This window comes from Bidens hawaiensis, unplaced genomic scaffold, assembly GCF_021521415.1.
Source record: "Bidens hawaiensis isolate Kalapana, Puna unplaced genomic scaffold, B.hawaiensis_p1.1 tig00038694_1, whole genome shotgun sequence".
Lineage (NCBI taxonomy): Eukaryota > Viridiplantae > Streptophyta > Magnoliopsida > Asterales > Asteraceae > Bidens > Bidens hawaiensis.
In genome coordinates this window covers 10,263-26,826 of record NW_027496811.1, presented here as the reverse complement: position 1 = coordinate 26,826, position 16,564 = coordinate 10,263, and positions in this window count along the sequence as shown.

The following is a 16,564-nucleotide window of genomic DNA, read 5'->3' as shown; positions in this document are numbered from 1 at the left end:
GTGTGGTAATAATAAAATTCCAATGTTGTTGTTAGTTGTTTGTTTATAACATAAGGCCATTGACTAAAATAGACAACAAATTCAAATTGGTGTTTTCCTTCTTTTGAGTTCTTCAATCATCTCTTCCGCGGACATTTCTTTGTCGTTATTTTCCATAAATTCTTGCGCCTTCTCGATTAGTTGATCTCTATTCTTGTTTATATCCGACAGAAGGATTTTTGCCAAATACTTTGTCCTCAACTTTCTTAGCTGATTCACTTGTCTTGGACATTCCTTGTAAAATCCGCATGCCCACGGTTTCTTCCCATCATACTTCTCCATGTGTCTCATAGCAAAAATCCCACAATCTACTACGTTTTCGGTTGTTCTCCATGACATCCTTAATCTTGTGATTGGAGCCTTATTGATTTGTTCAACAATGGGGTGATTGATTTTCTTAAGATACATGTAGAAGACAGTTCTCTAAAAACACATTAAAAGCAGTTAAGTAAATCACAAATATTATAATAGATTTTTTGCTAAGAGTTTGTTGAGCGTTTACCAGTATTTGGTGATGCTTTTTGTATCTTTCTACAAAAAGTCTTTTGATTTCTTTTTGTTTGTCTTCTGGCTTTTTAAACTTTTTATTAGCTGGTACTTCTTGATGTCCACTGTTGTCAAGCAACTCTATCACTCCGGTTTGAAGGTTGAAAACAACCACATAGAAGTGATCTCTATCTAGTATTGGCACAAACAAAATAGCAACTGTCTTCATTGTTTTGACATCAGACCTCATCAGCTCTTACTCAATGTTATCCGTAAACACATCGATTCTTTGTTCGTTTGTGTGACCAAATTCCTCATTATAATGGTCACTTGTCTGCATAAGAATTCAAATAAGTTTAACAAGCGTTTAACAAGCGGTTTTAAGATAATATGTATAGTTAAAGCATACCAGCAGTGTGCTTGTACCAAAGAACCTGAATGGTGATTCTGCAGATTTTTTCTTTTCTTCAAAGTTCATGAGTTCACAGAATGCATTGCGTTTGTTCTTATATATAAACCAGGACAAAAACTCTCAAAAATCACCTTAAATGAATCGGTGTAAGTACTCTTGAAAACCTCTTCCCATATGTCTTCAAGGCAAAAAAATATATACCCTGCAATTATTTTCTCATCATCTGTGATTGTTGTGTTTAGTTCAACCTCTCTTAAAACATATGGTGATCTCAATGCAGGAGGTAACTTTCTTTTTCTTTCTTCTCTCACCAACACTTTGTCTTTATTTTCTTGTATTAATGATACAGGAGATGTAAGTTTGGGTATCATTTTTGAAGTTGATGTCGATATTATGAAATTTTCACTTGGTGACATCTCATCTTCAGCTTTTGAAATTTTCACTTGGTTTTTCTCTTCAATTCTAGTAACTGAAAAACAACAAGTTAAAGTCACTGAAGCAGGTTACTAAATTTTTTTTTTATAAATCAAATGCATTTTTTTTATGTCTTACCTATGATATCTTCGAGAGTTGCATCAGTGTTTATGGGATCAACACCATCTTTGTTTTGTCCTCCTTGTATCACCTCTGATGCAAGGGAACTAGACTCTTGGGAATTTGTATGAACATGCACCACATGAGCTTCAAGCGAGATAACTGTGAAGCAATAAGTATGAGCGTGTAGAAAGCGTTTATATATGAAAATGGTAATAAAAATATAGATAAGCGTTTAAGAATTGTTTAATACCTTCAGCTTCTTTTGGAATTTCTGCTTCCTTTGGATGCACTACATGAGCTTCAAGTGAGATAAGTGTTTAAGAAGCGTTTAAGAAAAAAAAATATATAAGAAGCGTTTAAGAAGCGTTAAATACCTTCAGCTTCTTTTGGAATTTCTGCTTCCTTTGGATGCACTACATGAGCTTCAAGTGAGATAAGAGTTTAAGAAGCGTTTAAGAAAAAATATATTTAATAAGCGTTTTATACCTTCAGCTTCTTTTGCAACAGTGTGTTCCATCTTGTCGTCTTTCGATCCAACTTGTGAATCTTAAGAGAACATTTAAGAAGCGTTTAGTTTAAACATATTAATAGGGCGTTTGACAAGCGTTTAAGTTTATTATTTAAGAATAAAAATACCTTTTTTTGCCCATGCAAGTACTATAGAGACAACTGAATTAAGTTTATTATTCCCTTCTAGCACTGTTACATTAATTTTTCATCTTTGTTTAGTTGAGATTCATTAACAATGACAGCTGTTATTTAATCTTTTATAAATAATATTTCTTTTAAGTTGTATAAAAGAAGTTTTTAATTTATTACCTTTTTCGGGCTCCTCACCGCCTGCACCACTAACTCCTGCATCATCAACAGTTTCCCCAGATTTTTTCTTTCCGTCTGATAGATAATAAACTTCAGGAATCGTACCACTTCCTTTTTCACCAACCACAGTATCTGAACCAACTACTACATCTGAATGAACTGACTCAATTGAGGCAGCTGTATAAGAAGTGGGAACTTTCAAAGACATATATATATATTTTTGATAAAGAATTAGATTGCTTTTCTCACCTAAATTAAGGAGTGTGTTGTTTTTCATGGTTTCCCTTTCTTGTGTTTTGGTAACCACATTAGGATTGAACATGTCTTCCCAATCACAACACCTAGCAAAGAGATGTGTATTTGATAGATGTTTTTCCTTCCCTTCACGGACTAATTTATTGAATTCTTTGCAAAGTATTTCATATTTCTTCATCTACTTATCCATTTTCTTATTCCAAGACTGTAAAATGAAAATATAGTTTTTAATTGAATTAAGACATTCTGATTTTATTTATGTCTCACCTTTTCTTCCTTTGTTTCTTTTGGTGGTAGGTAAGCAGATATTCCAGACAACTGAAGTGGGGTCATATGAAAGTCGACCAGCTCTTGCGTGTGTGTTCCCAATGGCATTTGCAAACTTAAATGTGAATACGTATCATCATCATCATCAAATTCGCCTTCGACATTGTGATCAGCATTATCTGATTCTGTTTCACTCCCCCTATCTGCTCCTGACATATGTTAATGTATCATTAAAAGAAATACACATTAGATGAAAATAACAAGTTTTTTGTTACCATATTTTTGGTTGTCACCATCCGTATTAGGCTGATGTATCGCGTTGTCACCAGCAGGTGCCCCACCAACTGTTTTTGCAGGTTTATCAGCAGAAGGAATATCAACTGTATTATCAGCAGCAGATGCAATCTCACCAGAAGCTGCAACATTATCTTTACCAGCAGCTGCAGAATCAGCAGTATCATCTTTAGCTGCAATCTCACCAGCAGCTGCAATTTCACCAGCAGCTGCAATCTCAAGAATTATCTTGTCACCGGTGGCTGCAATCTCACAAGAAGCTTCAACATCATTTTTACAAGCAGCTGCAGCATCAGCAGTATCATCTTTAGCTTCCTCGTTTTCAACATTCTCATACGCAAGAGCGTATTCCTCGTTTTCAGAATCATCATCTACATGAGGACCATTATTATACAAGTATCTATCCATCCTTGCAAGAGTTGTTGTTGTTGTTATGTAGTTGACTGCAGGTGTTGTGACCGGAGCCCCAAATGTACCATATTTCTTCTGGTATTCATGTGTGTAAAGCATCGTAAGAAAGGTGATTGGACCGTTGTACTGTTCATTTTCATCTTTCCATTCTTCCTTTGTCATCATTAGGTTTTCAATTACATAGCCGCACCGGTCCATATTTGGAATATCTGTGAGATTATCGATTGCGGAGATTAATCGTTGGTTGATTGTTGTTGATTTTGTAATAAAACCTATACATGTGTTGAACAACACAAGAAAATTAATTTTAAACATGTCACCAACTCCTTGATCATCCGTCAATTTCTCTCTCACATGCTTTATAGTTATTCTTGGAGTCAGGAATTGGTTCTTGAACATATCAGTAGTTGCATCATCCCCCAACCTTGGTCTACTCCTGTCTAAAACGGGTATTTTACCCATTGGTTACCCAACACCTCATGAACTTTTTTTGCTGTTATCTTAATAACACGGCTGCCGATGATCAATTCATTAAACCGCTGATCGTAGTTCATCAGCAACCAATGCCCTAACATTGATGGAGTTTGGGTAATTTGCAGGTTTAACATTGAACCAAAACCCATTTCTTTCAAACAATCTTTTTGGGCAGAGCTCATTGCACTCACTGCATCGACAATGTTAAATGGTGCACATCTGAGCCGCAACTTTTTGTCTAGAAATTCAACAAAAGGTTTCATTTGTACCCTCTCAGCTGGTTTCTTTTCTTTAACAACCTTCCTCCTTGGTTTTTGGAAGTCTGAGTCCGAACTACTCTCTTCCACCTCTTTCCTCTTCTTTGATAAAAATTTGTTGATTGGAGCTTCAAAGTCTGAATAAGAGTTTGCTTCAACATGTTTTGTCTTAAGCTTTTTGACTCCGGCATCAAATTCTTTTGTTTTAACCTTTCGCTTAACTTATCACACTTAAAACTCAGATGTTAAATAACTTTAAAACTCTCATCAAACGTTTAATACTATATGCAAAACCAGTTGTTAAAGAACAGTTAAGGAACCTGTTAAAGAACCTGTTAACAAACAAGCTTACCGAACGCTCATCAAACGCACAAGAGCAGTTAAAGAACCTATTATTCAGTCATATCAAAGAAGACTACCAAACGCATGCCAAACGCACAAGAACTCATAAAGGAACCTATTATTCAGTCATCACAAACAAGACTTCCAAACGCTTGCCAAACGCACAAGACCAATTAAGGAACCTGTTATTCAGTCATCACAAACAAGACTGCCAAACGCTTGCCAAACGCATGCCAAACGCACAAGACCAGTTAAGGAACCTGTTATTCAGTTATCACAAACAAGACTCCCAAAACGCATGCCAAACGCTTGCCAAACGCACAAGACCATTTAAGGAACCTGTTATTCAGTTATCACAAACAAGACTCCCAAACGCATGCCAAACGCTTGCCAACAGAGGTTAATTGACAACGTAATAAAAAATAATTAATACAATTTAATAAAAAGTTAAACCCTAAAACGATTACATTTTACTGATTTGTTGTCAAACGCTCATTAAAACAACTGTTAAAAAATTTCTAAAACCTAAAACGATTTCAGGAATAATAAACAAACACCTGATTTACTAATAATCTGAGGTTTTTCTTGTTTAAACTTTGATCTTCGTTCCTTTGTTTTATCCATCTTCATTTTTCGATTGAATGTAGTGTGCTTCAGTTGTTTCGTCGTCGAGATTAATTTTATGGTAACCGCTCGCTTAATTTAGAGTGATTTTAGGGATAATAATTGACGATGTTACCCATTTTAAAAAAAAGAGGCGCGTGTTTTAAAAAAATTAATCAGACGCTTGATTGTGTCGCGTACTGTTTTACGATAAGCAATTAACGTTAGGGGTGAGCAAGATAAGGGTAGGACCCTTGAAACCCGGTTACTCAAATCTTAAAACCCTTAATTAGACCCGAATAAATATTATGGTTCGGGTAAAAGGTATTTAAATTTCACCTTAAAGGGTAAAAGGGTTTCAAGGGTCTGACCCTTTTTCAAACCCTTGACCAGTTTACTCGATAGATATACATCAAATTCACGATTAATCCGAAATTTATAATAGGTTTGTATTTCATATATGATTCATTAAAAATTTCCCAACTACTAAGAAAACTAAAAATAAAGGACCATACTAATGAATGGAAACATATATAAAGAAATCACTGAATTGATCTCTATAAGTAATTCGTGAATGTGAATATTGTTTGCATCGGTTCAAATGATTTATAAACTTTCGAAGTTAGACTTTACAATGTTATTAAATGAAAGTATAATTGTTCTAGGATTCATAAATTAAAAATCATTTATGAGATATGCAACTAGTAATGCATATAATGAGATGTGATTACTGTCTTAAAGGGTAAAGGGTTGGACCCTTGAAACCCTTATTTATACCCGACCCTTTTATTGGTTATAGGGTAGGGTCTCGGTTCACGTTTCTTCCTAAAAGGGTAAAGGGTCCGGGTATGGTATTAGGTAAAAGGGTCGGGTCTTACCCTTTGAACAGTCCTAATTAACGTACGTTAACCGCCCTCTCTCTCTCTCTATATATATATATAAGGCTTTAATGAGTAAAAGGAATTTGGTCTAATAATATTTTGGTATGTCATAATGTGTTTTCTCTCTTGAAAGTTCGAGGGTCAAGTCCCGTGATGGCCAAATATTTCTACTTTTACATATCTAGGATATGAGTTACGAAGAAAGAGTGAGATATTGCAATATTAAACTAAGATGGTAGTTAAAATACAATTTACAAACACTACGTTGCTTAATTTTTATTTTATATATTTTGTGTGTGTGTGTGGTATGGGGTGGGGTGTGGGGGGGGGGGGTGATTGTTACAAATAAACTCGTAAAAATGACCACTCTCTTATTAGTGAAAAAGTGGTGATTTAAGTTGAACCACTATAAATATCTATGATTCCTTTATAATTTTTCTGTGAAGTTAAATTTATAATTAAATATTGTTTTCTACTCTTTTACAACAAATATTATATGAAAAGCATAACTGAAAACGAACTATATAACATGATTAAATTGTGGGGTTAAATGATAGAGTAAAAAGTACAGTTGTTTAATGTGACGAATGACAGAAAATAAGATGTCTTTACAACGTAGATGAACACCAAAACAGATCCAAACCTAGTTGGTTTGTGCATGCAATCATGCATGATGGTTGGATATATACAAATCCACAAACTACACTTTCTTTTCAAATATAAAAAAGGAAATAAATAACTGGGAATCTTGCTCATCCAAGTCTTCTTTATTCTTGATCATGCAATTATAATATAAATATATTTCTTTGATTTTAATTAAATACGATGTATTTTGATAATGAAAGAGGGCTGAGGACGTAACAAAATGGTTTTGGCGGATAACCTTGTGGGCCTACTTCTAGAAACAGATATTTAAAAGCTTTAAGGAATTTAAATGGACCTTTCTTTGTAGGTGGGGCAATTAAATGTATTTTTTATTTGCTATTGATGACTTGTAGGGTATTTGTATTTCTGTTTTTATTATTTTACCTAAAATAGCTTCCCTGTTAAGTGTTTCTTAGCATGTCTTAAAAATTTGTGTGTAATTTGTAAATTATATAATATAATTATGAGTGTTTGTAATTATATGACAGAGAAAATGTTATAAGAAGAGTTAAATTTGAGGTTCCATTATTTATCGTATAATTTTTTAATGATTTTTGAAAGTGATTATGAGTAGATGAGATAGAAAAATAATGATAAATATATATAAATATTATTTAATTAAAAATAAGAAAGAAAATATAGTGATTATAGTGTAATTATATCTAATCTAACTATAATAATAAAAGAAAATAATGAGGATGATGTGGCAATTTCATGGTAATTTTGTTTCTAATCTCTCTTCTTATTCTTCCTACATATTCATGGATTATTGGTCAAAACCATTTTGACAACTTAGTTATAAAATAATCCATTTTTCCTCTTAATATTCTAATCTCTGCCTCATTTATCAAAGTTTCTATAAAATAAGTTCTAGGTGTCGCGCAGCGGGCCCTCCTTTCCTCCCAGTTACCATATCAGCAAAAGTTCGTTTTTGAATCGTTTATTCGTTTTCGATGCTAAATCATGCCTATATTGACCCAAATCCCGAAACTTAAGCCCCAATATAAATCATATAATGTTATAACAAGTCCAAGGTCATTACCTTTTTAACCAAAACGAATTTTGTAAGTTATGGGATTTGATTTCATCATTTAATTAATTATTTTGATTCCTAAAAGAGTTCGTTTACGAAATAAACGAATTCTAACCCTTAGTATTTAAACTAACTTACAATAAAACCCTAAAAAATTTCTATAAACTCAGCCACCATCTCTAATTTTCGTGCATATGATGTTCATGGTGTTTTTCTTCAAAAAAACCTTCATTATATGGTTTGACTATCAAAGCTCAAGAACCTTGGGCTCGTATTTCCTCATCATTCCTTTATCTTTTTGGGTAAGTTGTGTCACACCCCAACCTACGTTGGAAATACTGGGGCGTGAACTGATTGCCCACAGCTCTCAAGGTTACTATCATGCAAAAATATAATTTCAGTATCTAATTAATAAATTCAAATAAAGTAAATATTCCATACAATAATCCAAATCAAAATAATAGTGCATAAAAAAACAAAAAACATAAAAATAAATATTGTATTGTTAAGTTTTCTCTAATATAATTCCTTAAGAGATCTTCCAAACATCAACTATTTCACATCACACGATTACTTGCATTTGCGTTGAAAATAAAATAGTTTTGTCAACACAAGGTTAAGTGATCAACACACCAGTTTAAATGTACATATAACATATATAAAAATAAGTAATTGCAACAAGTCATATGAGAATAACAAATTAACCAAATGAGCAAGTATAAATGAGATGTCGAGAAGCACAAAGGCTATAACGACTGGCGTATGATCATACTATTTTGAGATTATGTTGGACCACTCCGAATGCGGTTCATGTAAAGCAAATAAGCACATAGCAAGTATGGTATAAAATTCGTTAGCACATAAGACAATAATTGCGTTTTGTGTATAAGTATATATGAGAAATATGTTTACGCATATGTCAACAAAATGTGGAAAACGAGTAAAATACGGGGATGTGGTACTCACCTCAAAGACGTACAAAGGTGATTGAGATAATAAGAATGCAGGAAAGTCCACGCGAACGTGAAAGCCTAATGAGAAACGAGAGCAAACGGATACACTAAGTAAAGATTTATTATGATCACTAGTTAAACTATACTATAATAATAAAAATATAAAATGAATATATTGATTTATGAAAACATAACTTAAATATTATTTGTAGTTTTATAAACTTAGTTTACTTGATTTATATATTTATTAAAACATTAGTATTTAAGTTATAATATACTTTATATATATACACACACACACACTTATATGTTACACGTATATACGCGAACAAAAACATGAGTTAAACGAGTATTATAAAGTTAGTTTTTATTAAAATAATCTCTATTAATGATTATTATTAATATAGTTGTTAATTGTTTTAAAAAGAAATAATGACAAAAATTCCAAAAATCGGGGTGCAGGGGGTCGAACTCGCGAACTCCACCCCGTTAACCAAGTGTTTAACCAACTGATCTATAGTGACGTGCGATTAAGAAACAGTTCCTTTTAAATATAAACACAAGATGTTAATAACAATATTGATTATATAAACCCTAGAAATTGATTTGATCGAATCTGATATAATTGATCAAATTAATCATAAGGTTTATGAAGAGCAAGACATCTCGATCTAAACCATGTGATTAATTACCTTATTATGTAGACGGAGGTGGGTTAGTTGGACACCACAGCATCCGGCCAAAAGAGGTTATGAACGAAAAATTTAATGGCCAAGTTAATCTAATTATATAGGGGGTAATGCCGGCTAGTAAATAAAGGATTCTATATGTGTAATTAATTGCAAAATCATAAACGATTTCGTGATCAAAGGTTATTTAGGGTTGTTGGTTTAGTTAGAATGGAAATCGGATCAGGTTTGATATTATTAACTTCATTAGGGGTGTCGGCTAGGCCGATTATACCATAAACAAGATATATACAAGATCAAACAACATGTTTATAGAAACAATTGTGGTCCAAGCATGCCAATTGTGTAATCAGGTCCAAGAAATAGAAATGGATACGGGTATATTTCATGGGTATCCAGATTGTGAAATGGGTTATAACACAAAGTTACAATCTGGTCCCTGAAGTTTGAGGTTGGATACATAAGAGACTAAACCTTTATATTTTGGGTTAAATGTGTAAAAACACTAAAGATTTAATTATAAACAATTTAATATCAATAAAATAATCAAACTAATTCGATAAACGCAATATTTTTAATAAAACTTACCCGAAAATTGAACCGAGTCGGGTAAAAGTATAAGTTTGAAAACCCGAGTTGTTACAGTCTTCCCTACTTTAGAGAATTCCGTCCCGAAATTAAGGAATACTATAACAGCACCATTAGATAAATTAAATAATACAGAACTTTAGATAGTTGAAGTAACGCTCCAAATGAAAATTCGATAAGGGCACTTATATATAGAATGTAACATCGACGTATCCACCATGTTCTTATCATCTTTACATTTGTACCGTTATCTCAACTACTTACGGTTCTATATTATGATACACAATTATTCGGATTATGATTTACATGCGAGGACTTTGGTAATTACGTATGCATCCATAATTGCTTAGATCGTCGGATGGTCCACATAACTCATCCCATTGTGTGGGTTACAAAACGTTTGAATAAAACATGATTTTGAAGAAACAAAAATTTTAAGGAGTTTTACTCAGAAAATAAATGTATAAACGATTCCAAAAGTTGCAATGGAATTTTACTAAATCAAGGAAATTTCCAAGACATCGCAAAAATATAAGTGTTTGAAGAAGACATCACTTATTAACAGTTAAGGTTAATGAAGATAAAATAAATAAGATAAAAGTAAACTTTAATAAACAATATATTTAAACAAAAAGGACCTTTAATAGAAACTAAATATTCCAAATACGAAAATAATCCAAGGCGATAAAGAGGCGTTACAATACGTAATTAAGAAAAAGACAAAATAAATTAAGATAGATAAAGGGAACGACAAAGGTCTTCACGATCGTTGAGTAGTTTAATTGACGTGACTTGGGGCACCGTGAGGAGTTGCATTCATAGGAGTAGGAGCAGTTGAGGTAGATTGGCTTGGAATAACTTGAATGGGTTGATCTTTCATAACAGGGGCTTGAGCAGAGTAGGCTTAGTACACTTGAGCTTGTGGATGCGGGGTCTGATAAAGTTGGATTAAGTAAGGTTGACCTGGATTGATAAGAGGAGCTTGAAGGACATGAGGTGGTTGGGTTTGAACTTGGTGAGCATGGGTCAAGTTGTAGGGTGTAGTCATAGCTTGTGCTTGATGGGCATGGATAAGTTGAGGGCACAAATTACGAAGATGATTTGGGTCTCCACAATGATAGCAAGCACAATTATTAGGAGCACCGGGTTGAGCATGTGTGGTGGCTTGTGCATTAGGCGGGATACGACAAGTGTTAGCAAGGTGGCCATAAAGGTTGCATTAGGTGCACAGTCGGCAAGGGGTTTGGGCAGAGTGATGAAATTTACACTTGGCACATAGGGGATAGGGACCAAAGTAAGTCTTTTTGTTCGGGGTAGTTTGGTTTTGGTTAGGAGGAGGTTGGTTATTGGGTTGGTTAACGGCATAGGCTTTGCGCTTGTTGTCGTGGTTGTTGTTGCGGTGATTGTTGTAGGAAGGTTTAGTCTCAGCTTCGGCATCAGTAAAGGAGTCAGTCTTAGTCTTGTCGGGAGTAGGCTTGGAATCCTTGCGAGACAAGGCTCCATCCCGAACATGACTAATGGTGAGAGAGGCAACTAGATCCATCGCCTCACCAATGGTTAACGGGTCACGACTAATGGTGAGTGATGAAATTTACACTTGGCACATAGGGGATGGGGACCAAAGTAAGTCTTTTTGTTCGGGGTAGTTTGGTTTTGGTTAGGAGGAGGTTGGTTATTGGGTTGGTTAACGGCATAGGCTTTGCGCTTGTTGTCGTGGTTGTTGTTGCAGTGATTGTTGTAGGAAGGTTTAGTCTCAGCTTCGGCATCAGTAAAGGAGTCAGTCTTAGTCTTGTCGGGAGTAGGCTTGGAATCCTTGCGAGACAAGGCTCCATCCCGAACATGACTAATGGTGAGAGAGGCAACTAGATCCATCGCCTCACCAATGGTTAACGGGTCACGACTCATCACAGCATCACGGAAGTTGATCGGAAGACCATGAATATACTTCTGAATACTTCGAGTCTCGGGGGTTACAAAATGGGGCACAATACGGCTAAGCTCGCGAAACCGGTTAGAGTAGGTGAAGTTATCCCCACCAATCTGCTTAAGTTCCCAAAATTTAGCCTCCAATCTCTGCAGTTCGTGTTCCGAACAAAATTCTTTCTTCATCGCCTCCTTAAGTTCCTCTCAAGGCATGGACACGACTAAATCAAACCCTTGGTCATTTCTCAGGACATTCCACCAGATGACAGCTCGACTCTCGAATCGGCTTAAGGCAAACTTGGTTCGTTTGGCATTCGGACATTCGGAGTAGATAAAGATGTTTTCCATTTTCTCGAACCATTGAAGCATAGCGGTGGCATTTTCCTCACCACGGAAGGATGGAGGTTTGGTGCTCAAAAACTTACGAAAGTCATGGTTATTTGGTGCAGTTGAGGTGGTTGAACCATTGAAGTTAAGGCTCTGGATCTGAGTAACAATTGTGGTCATTGCAGCGACGAATTATTTTGTGATCCTAGCAGCCAAGTGGCGATAGCGTGAACCAAACGTTGGTGGCGACAATGGTTTCTTAGAGACGATATTCTTTAGGGATAAAAAATGAGGATTTATAAGATGAAAGATAAGTTGAGGAAATTATTAGAATAATAGAATGTAAGTATGTATATAAAATGTCTAAGTATGTATATAACTTATAATAACGTTGCCTTAAAAAATAAGAGGATTTGCCTCATAAAGACTAAAAGTAAAAGATTATAATGAAGTTTGTCGGCCCAATGAGCTTTCCATGGCAATTGGAATGGCCCAACAAACTAACGAATAAAAACAACTGAGTTAGACAGCCCAAGAGCGTTACATGGCATTTTGATTGTCCCAACTAATTAACGAATTAACATTACAATGAAGTTTGTCGGCCCAATGAGCGTTACATGGCGTTTTAACTGACCAAACTAAATAACGAACTATCAAAATAAAAATTGGGTAGTCGGAGTATCTCGTGAATCACCATGTTGATTACTCTAACAAAAATACGAAAACAAGTTGAGAAACAGAGAATCGAGATACCCGACTAACCATTTAAAATAACGTAAAACCAAAATCGGAAAGTTACCGAAGTTAAGCCACGAATCACCGTGAATTCGGTTTAAAAATATTATAGGAATGCAACCACTAATGTGGTCACGGTTGACCGCCTAGGCTGTCGGTTATAGGGCATTTTTGGGTCTCACTCGGGTCCATAGGGTCGAGTACTGTGGTCAGGTTATCCCCCAGGTAAAGAATAATGTCTTACCTTTGGTTCTCGGAACCGTTTTGCCAAGGCCCAACTCACAGTTTCTCTCCCTCTTTCAGTTATTAAGGTAAACGAGTGAAAACAACATGTGGGTTAAGGAATTTCCCAAAAATAAAAGCAGTCTAATTTTGAAAAGTTTTCTTTAAATGTTGAGGCATAGCTTCGGAGTTTGTGTGTGTGTGCATAACAATACAATAATTAATAAATAATTATCTAGGAAAGCTGTAAACAATTTAATTTGAACACATAAAGGTAAACAGATAAACACGTATGGGCTACTAAGCATGTTACTATGGCACCACTAACGACATATCTTAAACTTTCAGCTCCGATACCAATCTGTCACACCCCAACCTATGGCGGAAATGTCGGGGTGTGAACTGATTGCCCACAACTCTCAAAGTTACTATCATGCAACATTATAATTTAATATCTAATTAGTAGATTCAAATAAAGTAAATATTCCATGCAATAATCCAAACTAAAACAATAGTGCATTAAACAAACAAAAACCATAAAAATAAATATTGTTTCATTAAGTTTTCTCTAATATAATTCCTTAAGTGATCTTCCAAACTCAACTACTTCACATCACACAATGACCTACATATGCATTGAAAATAAAATAGTTTTATCAACACAAGGTTGAGTGATCAACACACCAGTTTAAATGTACATATAGTATATTTAAAAATAAGTAATTGTAACAAGTCATATGAGAATAACAAATTAACCAAATGAGCAAGTATAAATGAGATGTCGAGAAGCACAAAGGCTAAAACAACTGGCTTATGATCATACTATTATGAGATTATGTTAGACCTCTCCGAATACGGTTCACGTAAAGCAAATAAGCACATAACAAGTATGGCATAAAATTCGTTACCACATAAGACAATAGTTACAGTTTTGTGTATAAGTATATACGAGAAATATGTTTACGCATATGTCCCCAAAACGTGGAAAACGAGTAAAATACGGGGAATGTGGTACTCACCTCAAAGACGTACAAAGGTGATTGAGATAATAAGAATGCAGGAAAGTCAAACGTGAACGTTAAAGCCTAATGAGAAACGAGAGCAAACGGATACACTAAGTAAAGATTTATTATGATCACTAGTTAAATTATACTATAATAATAAAATATTATATAAGGATTTATTATATAAAATGATTATATTGATTTATGAAAACATAACTTAAATATTATTTATAGTTTTATAAACTTAGTTTACTTGATTTATATATTTATTAAAAAACACTAGTATTTAAGTTATAATATACTTTATATATATATACGTATATACGCGAACAAAAACATGAGTTAAACGAGTATTATAAAGTTAGTTTTTATTAAAATAATCTCTATTAATTATTATTATTAGTATAGTTGTTAATTGTTTTAAAAAGAAATAATAACAAGAATTCCAAAAATATTGGGGTGCAGGGGGTCGAACCCGCGAACTCCACCCCGCTAACCAAGTTTTTAACCAACTGAGCTACAGCGACGTGCGATTAAGAAACAGTTCATTTTAAATATAAACACAAGCAGTTAATAACGATATTGATTATATAAACCCTAGAAATTGATTTGATCGAATTTGATATAATTGATCAAATTAATCATAAGGTTTATGAAGAGCAAGACATCGCGATCTAAACCATGTGATTAATTACCTTATTATGTGGACGGAGGTGGGTTAGTTGGACACCACAGCAGCCGGCCAAAAGAGGTTTTGAACGAACAGTTTAATGGCCAAGTTAATCTAATTATATAGGGGGTAATGTCGGCTAGTAAATAAAGGATTCTATATGTGTAATTAATTGCAAAATCATAAACGATTTTGTGATCAAAGGTTAATTAGGGTTGTCGGTTTAGTTAGAATGGAAATTGGATCAGGTTTGATATTATTAACTTCATTAGGGGTGTCGGCTAGGCCGATTATACCATAAACAAGATATATACAAGATCAAACAACATGTTTATAGAAACAATTGTGGTCCAAGCATGCCAATTGTGTAATCAGGTCCAAGAAATAGAAATGGATACGGGTATATTTAATGGGTATCCAGATTGTGAAATGGGTTATAACACAAAGTTACAATCTGGTCCCTGAAGTTTGAGGTTGGATACATAAGAGACTAAACCTTTATATTTTGGGTTAAATGTGTAAAAACACTAAAGATTTAATTATAAACAATTTAATATTAATAATATAATCAAACTAATTCGATAAACGCAATGTTTATAATAAAACTAACCCGAACATTAAACCGAGTCGGGTAAAAGAATAAGTTTGAAAACCCGAGTTGTTACAAGTTGCCCTCTAATAAAACGTTTATTTTACCTAAATAAAAAAAGCCTCAATCAATTTTACTGATTATGGAGTTTGGTCGATCAATTGCTCTCCGAACAGTTTAGGGCTATAAATGTTATTTTTCGTATTTTTTTCAACTACTATATCTTCTGGGCCAAAATAGATTTCGGGTCAGAAGACATTTTTATTCGCCATAAGATTTTAAGTGTACTAGTCAGAACCCGAATCCAGATTTGAAGTTTGGATTCTGAACAATACCAATTCGCTTAAATATTAAAAACTTCATATCATGAGTTTTAATTATCCGTTTGTTGTAATTCTAGCGGCATTGTTTTCGGTTTTAGTTCTAATATATTGTCTCCAAGTTGTAGATTCATTCGTATTAGATCAGTCAGCACGTTAATTCCTCGTTTAATCTTATTTTATTAATTATCTCGCCTATTCATTAAGGTGAGTAATCACTCGCCTTTTTAAACTGCTTATAAACACGTTTTGGGGACTTTATGTGTACTAATTAATATTACATTTTATCCATAATTAGCAAATCAAGATTATTGTGTTGATGATAAATTTAATGCTTATATGTTATTTCTAACCTATTATTTTGAAAAGAAAACAAAATACATACTACATTACTTGATCTTAAGTACATTTATTCCGTTGTTTGGGTGTGGTCTAAGCGCACTAAACGAGTTGACTTGGTTATATGTTAATGTTTGGGAAAATTCTCAAAATGATCTAAAATAGGAAAGAGATAAAAATGATCCAAAAAGAAACCAAATTCCCAAAATAACCCATGAAATTTGTATTGAGCCGACACCTTGGTAATATAACCGGCGGGATTTTACAACCAATGAAAATTTGACAATTGGAAAGTTTCTGACATTGCCGACGATATTTTTAAAAATCTTGTGGTTTTCGTCCATATTTCTAATTTAAATCATTTTGTAAAAAGCAGTCTCTTCAGACGGTTTTTTATGTTTCTTATCTGGTCCGTTTAAATTATATTTTTCTTGAAAAAAGAGTTTTTTG